The following is a 16,058-nucleotide window of genomic DNA, read 5'->3' on the forward strand; positions in this document are numbered from 1 at the left end:
CCCCTTTAAGTTGAGGGATGGGTTCTGGAAGTTAGGACCAGCTGAAAGTGGATCAGCTATGCTCTGAGCCTTTCTGCTTGCAAAGTTTCTGTAGTCTGGAACAAGGAGCATGAATGGATCTCCTTCAGAGTGCTTCGCCAAATTCGGGATGGTGGGTGGATCAGTGTCTGTTTCTAGGTCCTCAGATGTCTCTATGTATGTGTTTGATAAAGGGGTGGATATATTGAATTAACCTAGGCACACCCCCTAGGTAGTCTATTGGCTAAAGTCTGCTCTTTCCCTTGACTCAGGAGAAAACAGAGTGTCATCATGATTATGTAGTTTATGAGGCAAAACCTCCTCCCCTTTGCCTTTTGAACAGAATAACTAATTTTGATATAATACATCTTTACATGTGTACAATCTTTATACCAATGACATACATAGATCACACATTTTGTGGCGCACACCCTCTTCCAAGCCTCGTTGCTGTGAGATCTTGGGTCTGGATTTGTCAAATTATGACACAATGTCTAATTTGTCCAAAATTTTGTACATATGTGCGCATGATCTCTGGGCATAATCGTATGAAGTTTCATGCTTCTGACAAAAATACAATTGCTACAAAACCAGGACTTTCACTGCCCCTTCTGGCTCCTTTTAAAATGTGCACAAAAAAATCAAATTGACAATGCTGTTAATTCTCTAATTCTTACAAGTTCGCACTGTCCTTTATCAGTCTTTTTCAAAAATATGCTTTCTGTGCTTTGTGAATCAACAAAAGTGTCTTTCCCTGCCTCCATCTTCCTGGCAGGTCTGAAGCAATCCACCCCCTTTCTTCTGGGAGAGGCCACTTTTTGACACTTCACAATCTGCATATTATTTCAGCCAAGGAAGGTCCATTGTCTCTTCCAGGAGCAGCCCAAAATCTCCTCCCCTGATTTAACCAACACAAAGGTGTAAGTTCCTGGCCTTGCAGGAGAGATGCCTTTTGTTGGGGGAAGCTGGGGGGAACTGGTTTGGTGACTTTGAGTTCAGCTAAATTCACTTTCATTTTATAACATGATTCTTAATTTAAAATAAAACTTGCAGTGTTTAAACTGGCTGCTAGAACACTGATTCCAGTACCTAAATCAAGGAGATTAAATAGTTACAACCTATGTTCCTCTTAATGACAGGTCACTTAATTCCAAACATTTGATTTCAATTTCACAAGTTTAAGCTTCTGATGCAATTGCTGATAGCTGTCATACAGGTGGCCGCTGGTACTTTGCCCATATTTTGACAGATTTTCACAGGCAAGCACACTTTTAACTGTGGATATTCTGATGATAGATTCTGATTTTCCTGACATTGTGTGTTCATATTGATTCCTTAAATGAAGTGGCGGGTAACACCAGCTGAGATATTGGATGTTTTGTGGTGTTTTGGACCAGCCTTATGTATTTTCAGCAACCAGGAAAAGGTGATTTAAGAGCAATTTCCAGGTTTCCTTCAATAAAGCACTGCCTTTGATGCAGTTTCCATTTTTGCTTGGTAGGCAGCCCAGTGACATATTTCAGCAGTGTGGTCTCCTTTCCACTACTGACAACAGGCAAAGTATATTTGGCAGCCATCTTTCCGTGTTTCACAGAGCGCAATTTCCATGGGTTTTGGCGCGCATTGGGTTTTTGTGGCCATTTTGATGATTCTTGCACCATCAGCACACAGGGATGTCGCAGGGCAGAGCCTAGTGGGTTAAAACATCCCACAGAATGCAATCACAGCTGAGTTTAATAGGGGCTGAGATTACCCACATTGAAGGTACCAACTTTAGTATTGGATAACTCACCACAAGGAGATGGCGGTGCTGCATTTCAACTCAGGTTTACCATTCAACTTGGATGATAACCTTGTATATTTACACACTGAATGAACAATGACGATACAGTAGCAGATATATAAAGCTGCATCCACCACCAGACAAACTCATCCCAAAAGTTTGCACATACCTTACAACAGGAGAACTACAACAGGAGAATCATCAGTGCCATGCTTCGAACTTGCTTAGAATAGGGTCTTACTTTCCATAATAGTACTGACAGATCATGCATATACAGCAGCAATACATGATACATGATCACCTCTCTAGTAACCTTGGCAGTACTTGCTTAGAATCTAATGAATGCCCTCTCTTGTGGATGTTTATAGAGACACCATCTGAGAGATGGAAACTATGCTAATCCTGGACAGCCATAATATGGTATGATATGATGATTTGATTGGTTAATTATAACGTGCTTAATACCCAGAGGGTTCTAAGCGCGGACCCGTGTATTGAAGCTGTATTGCTCCTCTCCTCTTGCTTCCAAGGCCAGCCCGTTGCCCCTGAGCTATCCTCCCGAGACGGTAGTACCCTGTATCTCGTCTGGCCTCTCACCACTCCTGAGGGCTTAGCTGGAATTGCTCAGCCACCACTGCGAATAGATGAAGTGGGGAAGGCTCAAAGAGCACTATTATGCTGTTTCATGACTAATACATAGCCTCCGCCCCAGAGACTGTCGACATTTCCTGATAAGTGGCACATTTATTTTGTAAAAAGAAAAACGCCTCAATGAATATATTCAGAAGACAGTCCTGTGTTTAAGTGCCACGTGATATTAATTTAGGTATAATCTGTGGAATTATTGGAGAAAAATGGAATTGGATTTGCACTATAATAGGTTTATAGATTTTATCTCTTGGAGTTTTACCTGCAGCATCAAATGATCTTGTAAAATAGGCAAGTCACAGATTCGCACATGCATCGTCTGCTCTTTCAGGTGCTTAGCAGAAGGCTGTTTATCATGTTCCCTGATGGATAGTAACACCTACATATAAAACCCTTCTCTTGCAGATGTTTTGAAATAGCACCTTGAGTCCATAAATGTCGGGAGCTTGGATCTATTCCTTAATTATTATTATTATTATTTATTTTTTTATTTAAAATGATATAGTTAAAAAAAAAAGTTTTCATTCCTTAATTATTTCTTTATTTTACTGATAAAGCTCTTACTACTTTACTGATGGCTTTGATATAAGTGCTTCTCAATGCAAGAAGAGTGGGGGAGGCCTACAAATCTAGAGCTATGCCGGTTCATAAAGCGGTCTTCAGTGTCGATTCAGGTATGACATCAAGGTTATTGTCTCTTCAAATAGTGTATTTTGATGTGTTATGTTTGGTGAATTCAGTGCACTTTTTAGATGTATGTCTGCTATATGATGGTATATGCATTTTTATTTAAAAATAAATAAATAACTATCCCATCATAATCCCAGTAGCATACCACATCAATATTGTCTCACTTGTTGCAACCATGAGCGCCATTTGCAAAACAATGTGGGGAACGTTTTCCAAGCAACACCAGGGGCCAAATTACAGAAACTTTGCACTGGTGCAAGTGCAAAGTTGCATGGTATTAGCACTAGGGCAAAGTTTGCCCTATGTTTAAATACACTGGGACACATTTGAAAACTATTGCACCATGACAAGTGAAGTTTGACATATTAAAAGCCCCAGGGCAAAAATTGCCCTAGTGCAAAAAAGATACTTTTGATGCATTTTTGCACCAGGGCAAAGTTTGCCTTAGTGCTAATACCATTCCGTATTAGCACTAGGGCAAACTTTGCCCTGGTGCAAAAATGCAGTAGAAATGTATCTTTTTTGCAGTAGGGCAATGTTTGCCCTGATGCTTTTAATATGTCAAACTGCCCTTGTCATGGTGCAGTAGTTTTCTAGTGTGTGGCACTGTTTTTCAAAATAGGGCAAACTTTGCTCTACTGCTAATACCGTGCAACTTTGCCCTTGCATTGACGCAAAGTTTCTGTAATCTGGCCCCAGGTGCACATGCTTGACTCTCTAGTCCATTTGACAATGAAGAAGTACGGAAAATGTAACAATTGCCAGTACTTTTAGGTCGTTGTCACAGCATCTGAGGCTTGATAGAGGCATATCTATGCCTGAGAGTGGACACTGTGTGGCTTTATACCTTGATTTGGAGTGACCAGAAACATAAAGAGGGCCGAGTCCACCTACACTAGCAGCCAAATAGTGAAGCCATTGCGGAGCACACTACAGCATCATCTCCACTTAAGTCCCTACCGTCCTCAGTCGGCAGGGGTGATGGAAAACTAGAGTGGTGGGCATAGAGAGAGGCCTAATTGACCTGTGGAACTCCCATTGATATTGTTTAGTACTCATAGCACAGCTAACAAGGCAAATGGGTTAAGATCCCATGAAATCCTACACGGCCATTGATATAGTATGATATGATATGGCATTTATAACGCACCTATACACAAGTGTATCAAGGCGCGACGAGGCAAGGGAGGGGAAACAAAGGGAGGACAGAGACAACGATCTTACTAGGCCAAGTGACGTTGAGATTGTGCAAGTGCAGGAGAGGGGGGGGGGAGTGCACAGGGCAGTCCAGTACATAGGATAACAGTAAAATAAATAAAAAACAATAAATATAATAATTAAGAAGTGCAGCCGCAGCATCACAACATGTCAAATGTACCTACAGTGATATATATATTTGACTGATAATATACTGCTTGAATAAGGAACGTGAAAGACCCTGCACTATATTCTGCCCAGGTGATGTGGTCCCTAACAGGTTCTTCTGACAACCAACAGACCCATGAAGGTATAATTACACAATTACACATTAAAAGAGGAGGGTGCCATAGGGAAATCGTTTAGCAGGACTTCGGTACTTTACTATGTTTCCTAACAAATTGCATTTCTGTTTATTCTGCCATGACCTACATGACCTTATATGTCTTCCACAGATTGCAGAACCAGCTGGCTCAGAAAACTGCTCTATGAAATTTGCAGTTTTTCTAGCGAGAAGCACATTTCTGACTCACACAACCTAACCCGAGATGGTCTGCAAAATGTTGTGAGGGGCTTCTGCCTAACAGTGGGAGGTTGTGCCTTCTCAAGTCGTTGTGGCGCAGGGGCATGGAATGCTGTGACCTTGGGCAACACTAATTTTCCTTGATTTTTCATATAAGCGGTACAGTGTTAGAATCAGCAAAAAGTGTTCATTTAACCAACAAAGTCACAACCTTCGATATATAAGATATAGGCATGGGCCTTGTATCGCAGAAGATATTTTACACATGGCCAGGTGTAACTGGTGATTTGGGAGGATTCAGGGGACATTCAGGTTGTGGGTAGGACATGCTCTTAAGATGCATTTATCATTTGTGCAGGGAGGAGGAAAGTGGCATATCCTTGCCACACTCTCCCAAATTGGCTTCAGATGAAGACTATTCCTAAGGTAAGTTCATTATTCGCTACTCCTGCTGTTGCTACCAGTGGAACAACCTCCCACATTGAATTAAAGAGACCCACACCCGCACGTATATCCGATTTGCATTTATATTATATTTCTAACTTAATGTTTGTGTTTAAAGAGTAGCACAAGGAGAGAGATGACATGTCGAGGCAATGGTTTGGGACATGACGCATTTTGTGGTTCATCAGTCTGAAACCTGGCGTACAGCAAATCTGTCTGAAGCAAAGGATATGTTGACTCTGGTGGGCTATAGTGCAGCAGATACACGGACAAAGATAGCTACAGTGTTCCGTATGGTTATCTAGTAACCTGCCTGACTGTCAAAAATGTTACCCTGACCGAATGACCACCATTTTGCCATTTTCACATGTGTAGTTCTGACGATTTTTCTTGTTTAGTCATGAAAGTCTCTCTTTCTCATGCCATGAACCAGGTGGATTTTAGAAATGTTATAACTGTAGCTGATCGAGAGCTATGAAGCTAATAGTCTAGACTGGTCTGGATATTGCTTTACCATTGTAAAATAATCTTTTTTTGTACTATCACATTTAATTTACCTCTGTCTTTCCTGCAACTGATATGGATTTACCGTAAATATGTTGAAAAATGCATGCACTTAAAGACCTGCCCGGAGGTACAAATGCGGGCAAAAATGTGTTGTTCAAACAAAAACGGGTCTGTAAGGAGAAACGAAATGTGTAAATCCATATCAGTTGTTCACCCATCACCTCACATTGGGGGACAGATGGCATGGCACGCATTGGGATCAATTTACTGCACTATGCCTCGAAGAAGAACCTGGCCTTAGACCCAACTTCCACCATTTTATTCTCCCGACTCCGTCTCATATTTCTGCTAACTGAGTGCTTTGGGATGGGCAACCAAATTTGGACACTGCATCTTTTTTTTTCTACCCTGCCACTTACTCTTCTCTATTTAACATGCATGACACACAGCTGGCACATTCTGTTTTGGTAGAATTACACAACCCTGTATGGCACTAGTGGTTGCAGGAAGTCTACCAATTACCATATGGACACCTCTGTTTGACTTTCTGAGTATAATTATGATAGTTCCTCATTGCTCGTTCTCCATTTTGTTTTCTGCTTGTTTTCCATGTACAATTCGTTTGATGACACAACCCTGCACTTTGGCTATTGAACTCCTCAATCGTACTGGTAATGTTTCACTAATACATCATGCAACTATATCATGTTTGCGTAGTGATTATCCTTGTTTGACTTTAACCGGAATTTTGTATGTGTTTTTCCTGATGGATTTTGGTCCTGCCCTCATGAACTATGTTTGGTGCAAAAACCTGTTTTGATTATTATCTCTGTGTTTTTGTTTACCATTGGACCACTGTTGGTCTTCACGTGATTGCCATACCTTGTTATTCATGTTTCAAATCACAAACAGCTTTGCCTTCAAAAAGAACCCGTTTTTGGGGTTGAAACACGTGTCGGCAGATCTGTTCTATACCTCACCATAAACTTTATACAACCAATCAGGTTGATGACCTTGATTTCCTGCTGGACTTGCACTATTGTATATTAGCACTGATATAGATCAGTTATATTTGCATTTGCCTTACTTCCAGTTTGCGTTGCGCAACGCGACAGAGGTGACACCACTTCCTTTGCTCATTGTTGTAATTCCAGTAGTTTCGAGGTAACGACTAGTCCCTCTAGGTTGCAACAGCCCACTTTTTGACCACAACTTCATAGACTTCCATTTGTGTGTTTTTTCCACCACTATTTTTGAAGCACCAGCGCCTCCTACACACGGCATACCTAGATCCAGTTCCTATATATTAAGCGTGGCCTGTATTCGAATGCTTCTGCCCTAAAAAGCCTGAGGCCTAAATCTACATGGGCACGATAGCTGAAAATGAAGCTTTGCTAGGTCCGAGCTGCCATGGAGAAATGTGTGCATTCTGCAGCTTGGAACCATGAACTTTGTTAAGATGAAACTCCATTGTCAGACCCATTCCAATATAGCCTATAATATAAAGAGGGATATTGATGCAGATGCAGTAGAAAAACAAATATTGTCTGATGAAAGATATTGATGGCGGCCTCATTTATAAAGAAAGAACAAATGCAGCATGTATAAAAAAAATTCTGTTCATCAGAATTGATTTAAAAGCTGTGCTAAGCAAAGATAATCTTCCCCCAGCAGATTCAAAGGCCAAGCCCTGCTCATCTTCCCCCTACCTTTAACAGACACATCTGGGAATTCCTTTGCAGTTCACAGAGCCAGGATGGGGGCAGAGCTTGTGCATGAGAAGAGGTTTTAGTGGTGTCAGATGACCATCACTGAGTAAAGAAAGACCCAGCTAATGGATGGTGACCTTTGTAAAATACTCAGCATTAGAATTAAATTCATGGTGTGGTTCTGGGCTGATGACAATTGACATGTTACAGGAGAATGTCACATGAGTCAGGGAGCAGAGTATCCCCTCTGCTCAAAGAAGATAAGAACATAGATGGGCAATCAACCCTGGGAGCAAGAATGTTACATTTTGTGATTGCACACCAAGTCAACAGCAAGCAGATTACTAAGTATGCATCTATGTTTTGGGAACAGGAATATGTAATTTAATTGAAGTTGAAAGTATGCATCTCATTATTATACCACATAGGATTATATAGGAACACATATGTTGTCTATTATTTCAGGAACCGTGATACCTACAGAAATGGTTCAAATATTCAAGAAATGCATACGAAAAGCCCTTCTGATGATACCATTCCCCTCAAAATGTGACTACAGCTTCTCAGAATAAATGATGGATACAAGATTGCAGAATATGGTAGTTTATGGAATAAGATGCTTGTCTGTCAAATTTTGTAATCGTGGCATTGACTTTCTCTACATATATCTGCCATTCGCACCTACAAACGTACTGACATGACTGATTCAGATGTATATTTTGGGACACTTATCGGTAATTTGAAGAAAAGTGTCAGGTTTAAGATTTTTAAGTTCATATCTGAGTTGGTCAGAAATATCATATGGGGCCTAGAAACCTAACAACCAATTACAAGAAAGAGGATAGGCCTTGTGTAGGAGGAAATACAATAGACGTCCAATCAGGAGTATCAAACAAGGATGCAGCTGCTCATAATTTAGATATTTTGGGAAGTGGTTAAGGGATTTTTAAAGTAAACACACAATGGGAAAAAAAGGACTGCCTGCTGACGGGCAACCAACATTGCAAGGGAGACAGAAGGAAGCCAGTGAGAAAAGAAGAAATATGGACTAACATCTGCAGGGAATCTGGAGAGAGGCTGAGGCTGGAGGCCATCCATATCTGAGTCTGGAGAGGCAGTCTAACCATGTTCCTATGCTTCCCATGAGATGACACAGGAGGCCTGATGACTTTTCCCTGAGCGTTACCAGAGTGATTTAAAGTAAGTGCATGATACACACCATTGGTGGGGATGTGTTATGAATGGGGCGGGCATTCAGAGTATATCCTTGAAAGATTCTTCACTGCATAATGTTAAAGTAAAAGGATACAGTATATTGAGAAAAGTATGTTGTTAAATAATGGTGGTGTGAGTACATTACTAGAAATGAAGAGTATGCAGGGAAGTCAGAAATAAGGAGTGCTGAGTATGCAAGATGTATTTCTAACCAACAGAAGAGTGCTATGTGTATTTAGGTGAGGCCAATTACAAAATACCCTGCCAAATAAAATGATCATGTCATGTTCGATGATGCTGCATTGATTATGATTATATGCGGGGGGAATTTTGTGAATGACCCAATCATCTTAATTTTATTCCAGACCTTTGCTTCTCTTTACATGTTAACAGGAGGGAATTTGAGATCAGAAATGAAAACTGCACATGTTTTTGTCTTAGATATTTTGTGAATCTTTACTAGAAAAGTGAATGGTGTTCAACTTGTCTGTATCAAACATTTGGTCGGAAGGAAATATTTTGTGCCACAGAGTAAGGGGAGAGCAAAGCAAAGTCCCTCAAACAATCCTTCTCTTGTCATGCACCCACCCTCTGGAACTCGATCCTGGTATCGGCTCAGAATGCCACCACAATTCTCCAATTTCGCATATCTCTCAAAACATGTGACCAAGGACTAATTGCAATGGATGCACATACCGACATTCAGACCTCACACTACTGTGCTACTGTTAAAAGATGGCTGCCCAAATGCTGGCTACCCACAATCTGTACAATTATCTGCTTCTGTCGAACTAGGTCTTTGATTTGATTTGAGATAAATAAGAAAAGTGGCGTGCATTGTCATAATTATTGTGTGATATTGCTTTTGTCTATTGATTAATAAATACGCATTATTCTACATACCTGACTGATTCTTGGCTTACCTATTGCAAAGGGATGAGGGATAATGGTGGTGTGATATTTGTCAAGGGCATAGCTAGTCCCAATCTGGCAAACTGGTGTGGCGCTTTTGATTGAGGGGACTGAAGGAATTCCATACATTAATGGTTTTCCCATAAATATATTCTACAGTGCCCCACAACTGTGAATGAACATGGTTAAATAAAAACTATTCTATGGGATTTATCCCACTCAGGTGGGACCACAAACATATTTTATCTCACAGTACAATCCTCAAAGGAGAAATATCTGTTCACATAGTAGTCTAGTTCCATCCACAAGAACAGTCAGGACCTGAATGCTAGGTTATTGAAGGTAATCCAGACATAGAACCCTTGTTCAATGTGCTTACAGTGGCACAGTTTCACCTCAATGATGAGGTCCTAACAAGGTTGAAACACATGCCTTCTAGGGTTGCTCTTGGTTCCGTTGTTCAGAGGAGAATTGCCTAACCTTCGCTTTCTGGACAGTAGAGGGGCTCCCACATTATCACACTATGTATCTTTTTTGCACGAGGGATATTTTCACCCTGGTGTTCATAGCATGCCAAACTGCACTTGGTGCAATGGTTTTCTAATATGTCCCAGTGTTTTTAGAAATAGGGCAATCTTTGCCCTAGTGCTAATACTGTGCAACTTTGCACTTGCACCGTTGCAAGGGTTTTGTAATCTGGCCCCTGGATTGGTGCTCATTCAGTTTTTTGCAACAGTATTTGTAATCTTGCCTAATATATACCAACTGCGACAGCTAAAAGATGTGCGTGTGAGGATGACACTACTGCAGCATCTGTCACTCCTTTGGTTTCTGAGGAGGGCCTTCAAAAGTTTAAAAAAAGGTTGGGCTGAGAGCCAAAGCCTTATTTCAGGGTATGGATGGCTCAGAAGCTACCCAGTACTTAGAGGCATGTTCTATTTCTCAAGTTCTTATTATTTCTTACAGTTAAATACTCCGTTCTCGTGAAAAAGCATACTTTTAGCCATAATATGTTCAAATGTCAACACATCAAATAATTTGTAAGTCTCTGAAACAAGCCTCACCATTATAGAGTGGGGATATAGGGGAAACAAAGGCACTAATTTAAACAAATCATCTGAACGATATGTTTTTAAATGGGATTTACTATAGCATAGTCAGTGGTTGATTTTATTGTGAGAAAGCGCAGACATGGCAATTACTAAGTACATATTGTATATTGGGCTCGGTGCGCTTTCATGTTTCACAGGACTTACCCTAATATTAAAGTGTTTCTAATCTGGAACCTTTTACAAATGTTTACACAGCCTCAGAATTTGAAAGTGAATATAAAATGGCTGTGACATCTGTGACTCCATTGCTGTCTGAGGGCCTTGTAGATTTTCTTTTTGTTTTGTTAAGGAGGACTGGGCTTTACTCAGTCTCCAATGCATGAGGATGTACCCGAGAACATGGTGCCTACTCATAGCAGAAAAGTAGATGGCGTATCTGGGTGTACCAAGCAACCTGCTATGTGGTGAAAGTGCATGCCAATTAATACATTAACCCAACAACACACCCACATTCATCTAGTCACACACATGCGCATATATACTCACTGTTGTTCCAAATCGCCTTAACCAATGCTAGATTTGTCTTTTTATGACTTCAGTAAGGACGACTGAGCAAATAAAAAATGAATCTCGAACTCAATCAAACATTGTGTGTCCTCACCTCCTCATTTACTTTAATGTGTCATGTTATTGAAGGATCAAGTTGATTATTGAATGTGGTAATGCAGTCATTCAACTGATTATTGAATGTGGTAATGCAGTCATTCAACTGCAGTATTAAACTGAGTTCTGGTGGGTGAACCTGCAATACTGAAGTTGGGTGCTTCTTTGTGTGTATGTGGGTTGTCCCATGTATGTATGTTTCCCTACCTTTGTGTTATCTTCAGTTAGGCACCTGTAAGTGTGTGGGTGTATATGAGTGACAGGTTGTGTGGAAATCGGTCAGTGAGTGTTTAGAGTATATAGGGAGGAAAATCTAGTCATTTAATGGCAATTCCTTTCATGGAGACATGGCATTAATTGGGCAAGTTGTGTTGCACCAACATTCTCTAGGTTCCACTTTGTTTCAGTGCTTTCTCTAGCACCTACTATCTTGGCTTAGAAAACTACACATCTTCACTTCTCCTGTTTACCATCACAAGCAGGGGGATATTGATTGCATTGCCAGTGTCACAGCTAGCAGTCACAGCATTCCACTTCAATATATTGGAGTGCGCATGGATCGCTTGCTGTGCAGAGGGAACACAAGCTTTTTGGGAGTCATGAAACTCTATAGATGTGTGTGTGACCCTACCACGTGTCAGCAGTATGGAAGGAATTGCTGAGTTTTGGCAATTATGTTTCCAAGGAGTTTCGCCATGTGAAGGTTCTCAGCTCAAATGTGAAAGAGTGCACATCAAGTGAGCCCTCTCTCCAATAAGGCTCAAGTGTCTGGAAATAAGTACACATTTCCGGTTAGCTGTGCCGATGAGTGCAGCTAACAAATGCCCCCTTCAATGTTGGAGTATCGCCAAAAATGACATGTGAGTCTACTTTCCTGTGAGAGAAATTCAACGATTTTGGGTGTGAGTGATTGATTTAATGGTAGACTCTGGGTAAGTTACACATGTATCCTATTAGTGTGGTACATTCTGATCATAGGCGCTAACATGTCAAATGCCTGATTTTAAGGCAATGGGAGCTTCATCATACATGCCAGTCACCATCTCCACATTCTCCACCACCAAAGTTTTGACTAGTCTGAGCAAGAACTACTAATGTCGGGTGAAGCCTGATTAACCAGTGCCCCTTCCACTTCTCTGGCCAACCTGTGCTCCACTGAGAAACAGGTCACCATCTGAATCAAAGATATGCTAGCTCCCAAGGCTCTTAATGGGATATTTGTGGAGATTTTCTGTAGCACCAGGCAACTTCCCATGATCTCAGGGATATGGTGGATATGCACGTTATCGACCAATTATTGGTGGTCATGTGGTACAGATAGGCTTCTTGTGTATTCCATATAAAGCACGCGAAGCGTTAGAGAGTAAGTCTGATTTTGCACTAGCAGATAGGGCAGCTTGTCAATGGTTACACTCATTAAGGCAGCTGGATGCACAGACTCCTTGGAGAACCTTTTACATGTTAATCTTCATTTCCAAGCTCTCCTGTATATTTCAAATAAACACCCATCATCTGTTCAGCTGTACACCTGCTAACAGCTGTACACACAGGCCAAGCCACATTGAAAAATACAGATTCAGGAAACAGGAGTTGAATATCCTGTATGGGTTTCTGCTATACCTAACAAGTTAGCATTGAGCAAAGGTTCACCCGATGACAGACTTCTGTCCAACTGTTTCAGAAGCTTAGGTGCTGCCTCTCCTTTGTGTGTTCGATATGCAACTCCAGTTCTTGCAAAGCAGTCTTGGGTGGAATGCTGCACATGTATACATTGTGTTGATGCTCTCTAATCTCTGATTTCCAGAGCTTGAAATGCAACCTTAAAGTAGGGATCAACTAAAGTCAGCAAAGGACCTTAATTCTATTCTTTCTTTTTGTTGATACATACTTCAACACAAAAGAGTTCCGGCAGTAATCGCTCATTCCACGGAATGGCCAACTCCAATAGTTATCAATTATGTTGCTTTTTTGGAACAGGTTCATTTCCAGAAAGCATACCACTGTCAGCACCACTAGCTGTGACTCAAATGGTATGTGCCCTCTTAAATGGCCAGAACACAGAGCAGGCACTGCACATGATCTCTCACAAAGCCGGCATGAAGAAGGCAATGTCCAATTCCTAACTGTGAATGCAGCTATCGTTACCTACTACACTGCTTTGCCGTCAGTTGGTGGTTTGTCAGTTTGCAGGGCACCACAAACCCTTGCAAATCCTTTGTGGTGCTGCATAATCAGCTGACATGGGTGCATCTCTATCGTGAATCAGTACGCGTGGCATGGAAATGGTAGCAATTGCGGACGCAATGTGCCACACCAATGAGAGCATGCAAAGAGCAAGCAGCAGGCATTATGCTCTCCTACTTAAAAAGCCATGATAATATTGAAGCCATTGTACATCACTAGTTTGCATTGGGGTAGCGGTTGGAAATGTACCCACCCTGTCCCCACCTACATCTCTTTCTCCCACATGTATAGCATTGGATTTCTCCAGCCTTAAAAACCTCACATGCACAAGGAGTGTTTGCTGGTGCTATGTTGACTGCTCTTGCTTGCTGCTAGAGGGCAAAGGAGGCCGAGTGCAGGGTATCCTGTCAGGTATTCAGTGGCTCACCCATGTGTCCACATATGAATGATGAAGTGGGCTTTCCAAATCTCAGACCTGTGCAATGCCTTCTTCACCAGTATAGCTATTGTGTTGCACAACTAAGATACAGTCTTGCATGGAAGTACGTCTGGCTAGAAATTTGCCATTGTGCTTGTGAGGAATTGCCATCTGGCAAGGTTGAAAAGCCCTGGCTTTTTAAAATGTGTATTAATACATTAAATGAGGGGGGTTTTTCCTTTTACAAAGGTTCAATCTGCTAACCATATCCGCCTTTGTCGCAACTCAATGCCAAAAGTATAGTGTGCATGTGCCCTGCTGCATCAGTGGGCAGATACGCAGCACCTGCTCTGCTCAGAGCAGGTTCAAACAACGCAAGATTCTCAGCAAAGGGTTGACATTCAAGATAAGTCCCCTGTATACAAATAATGTAAATATGGTTGCCTGATTGAGTATTGAGCTTACAGGCTCTTCTGACATTTTTAAACAAAGGAAATGATCAAGACCAATCTGTACACAACAGGACAAAACACACAGCTAAATTAGTGTTAGAGATGTATGGAGCACTGAATACCAAGACCTCTACTGTCTGATACTTGTTCATTTATTACATTCAGTTATGTTGGAAACATATAACACTTTACAACACCATATAAAAATATAGCATATTTATGAAAAATCTATAACAATACCCTTTACCACTAAATCCATGCATACCTTCCATCCATACACATTCATTTCACTTCGATACCTATCATTAACTGCCACAAATAGCATACATTTCACAAAAATTGCAAATGGTGAATCCTGTTGTCTGTCGACACATGTTTTAAGCTGTGCTCATTGGCGTTCCATTCATGCAAAATGCTACACCTGCCATCATCAGCACAAGGAATGGCTAGTTAATGGGCTGCATGCCTTTTTATCCTTCGGTGTTCATAAGGTGTCTACAACAAAAATAATTCAACCTTTGTATTAAGGAGGTCCTGTCTGTACACACTATTTAAAAAATGACTAAATCATGTGGAGTCAATTGACAATTACATTCATTCTCATATGGGAGTGTATATCTTATGTTGCTGGTGTGCACTTAGTTCAGTTGGCTTATAGCCTCTCTTTGTTAGTGTAGGTTGTGTGTTGTCAATATAACTGTAGACAAAAGGTACAAGTTGAGAAGTATTCATTCGTTTGAAGAAACCCTGCATTCTCAATAGTTATATCATATCTGTAAGGCTCTCTCACCTATCGTATGCTGTTTGATTCGACTATGGAATGGTGATCATGGAATGGTGATCATCAGGAGTTTACAGAGGGTCCCACTGATCTTTCCCAAAAGTTATTTACTCTGGAAAGAGGAAAACCATAACTTGTGGAATAATTGTAATGCTGGTCACATGGTTAACAAAAACTCAGCTGACACACTAACTTACTCATTGCGGATGTATCTGATGTATGTTAATGGACGCTGGATCAGACTCTGTGGTAATTCCTTCATGACAGATATTCACCATTTATAAACCTGAAGAGTGGAAGCAAAGCCATTTAATAGGATATCTTTGCTTCTCACTTTTTAGTTTACATTTGTGAATGCTACAAAAAGGCTGAGGCGGGCTTGCTGCACAATAGTTGATGTGTACTTCTCTATATTTAAACATATTTATCTATATATTGTATTCCAACAAAGCTCTTTGTTGACTTCACATGGTCATTATAGCCTAATTCCTACAATGTCTTGTTGACCAATTGCTGCTGGCGGCAGACCCTTATTAAAAAAATATGCTCAGTCTTACATGAGTCAAAATTTGTAATACCAGGGAAGCCTCACCTGGTATATGTATCTGTTGACATTCTATCTCTGTTAGTAGATTGTTACCCCAAAACGGTTTTTTAAGGGCACTTACCATGATGGCTGTTACCTATGCAGTAAGATGACTGCCTCAGCATCAGAGCCATGAATGTAGTACACAGTCTTCCTTATACCGGTTGATGAACAATAAAAGAGGACTATAGAGAGCAACCGTATCTGCGGTATCAGACCAGTGTGATAGGTTGCTGTAGTGAAAGCATCTAGTCACAATATGTATCCGGCCTGCAT

This window comes from Ambystoma mexicanum, chromosome 6p, assembly GCF_040938575.1.
Source record: "Ambystoma mexicanum isolate Mex_15411 chromosome 6p, UKY_AmexF1_1, whole genome shotgun sequence".
Classification (NCBI taxonomy): Eukaryota; Metazoa; Chordata; class Amphibia; order Caudata; family Ambystomatidae; genus Ambystoma; species Ambystoma mexicanum.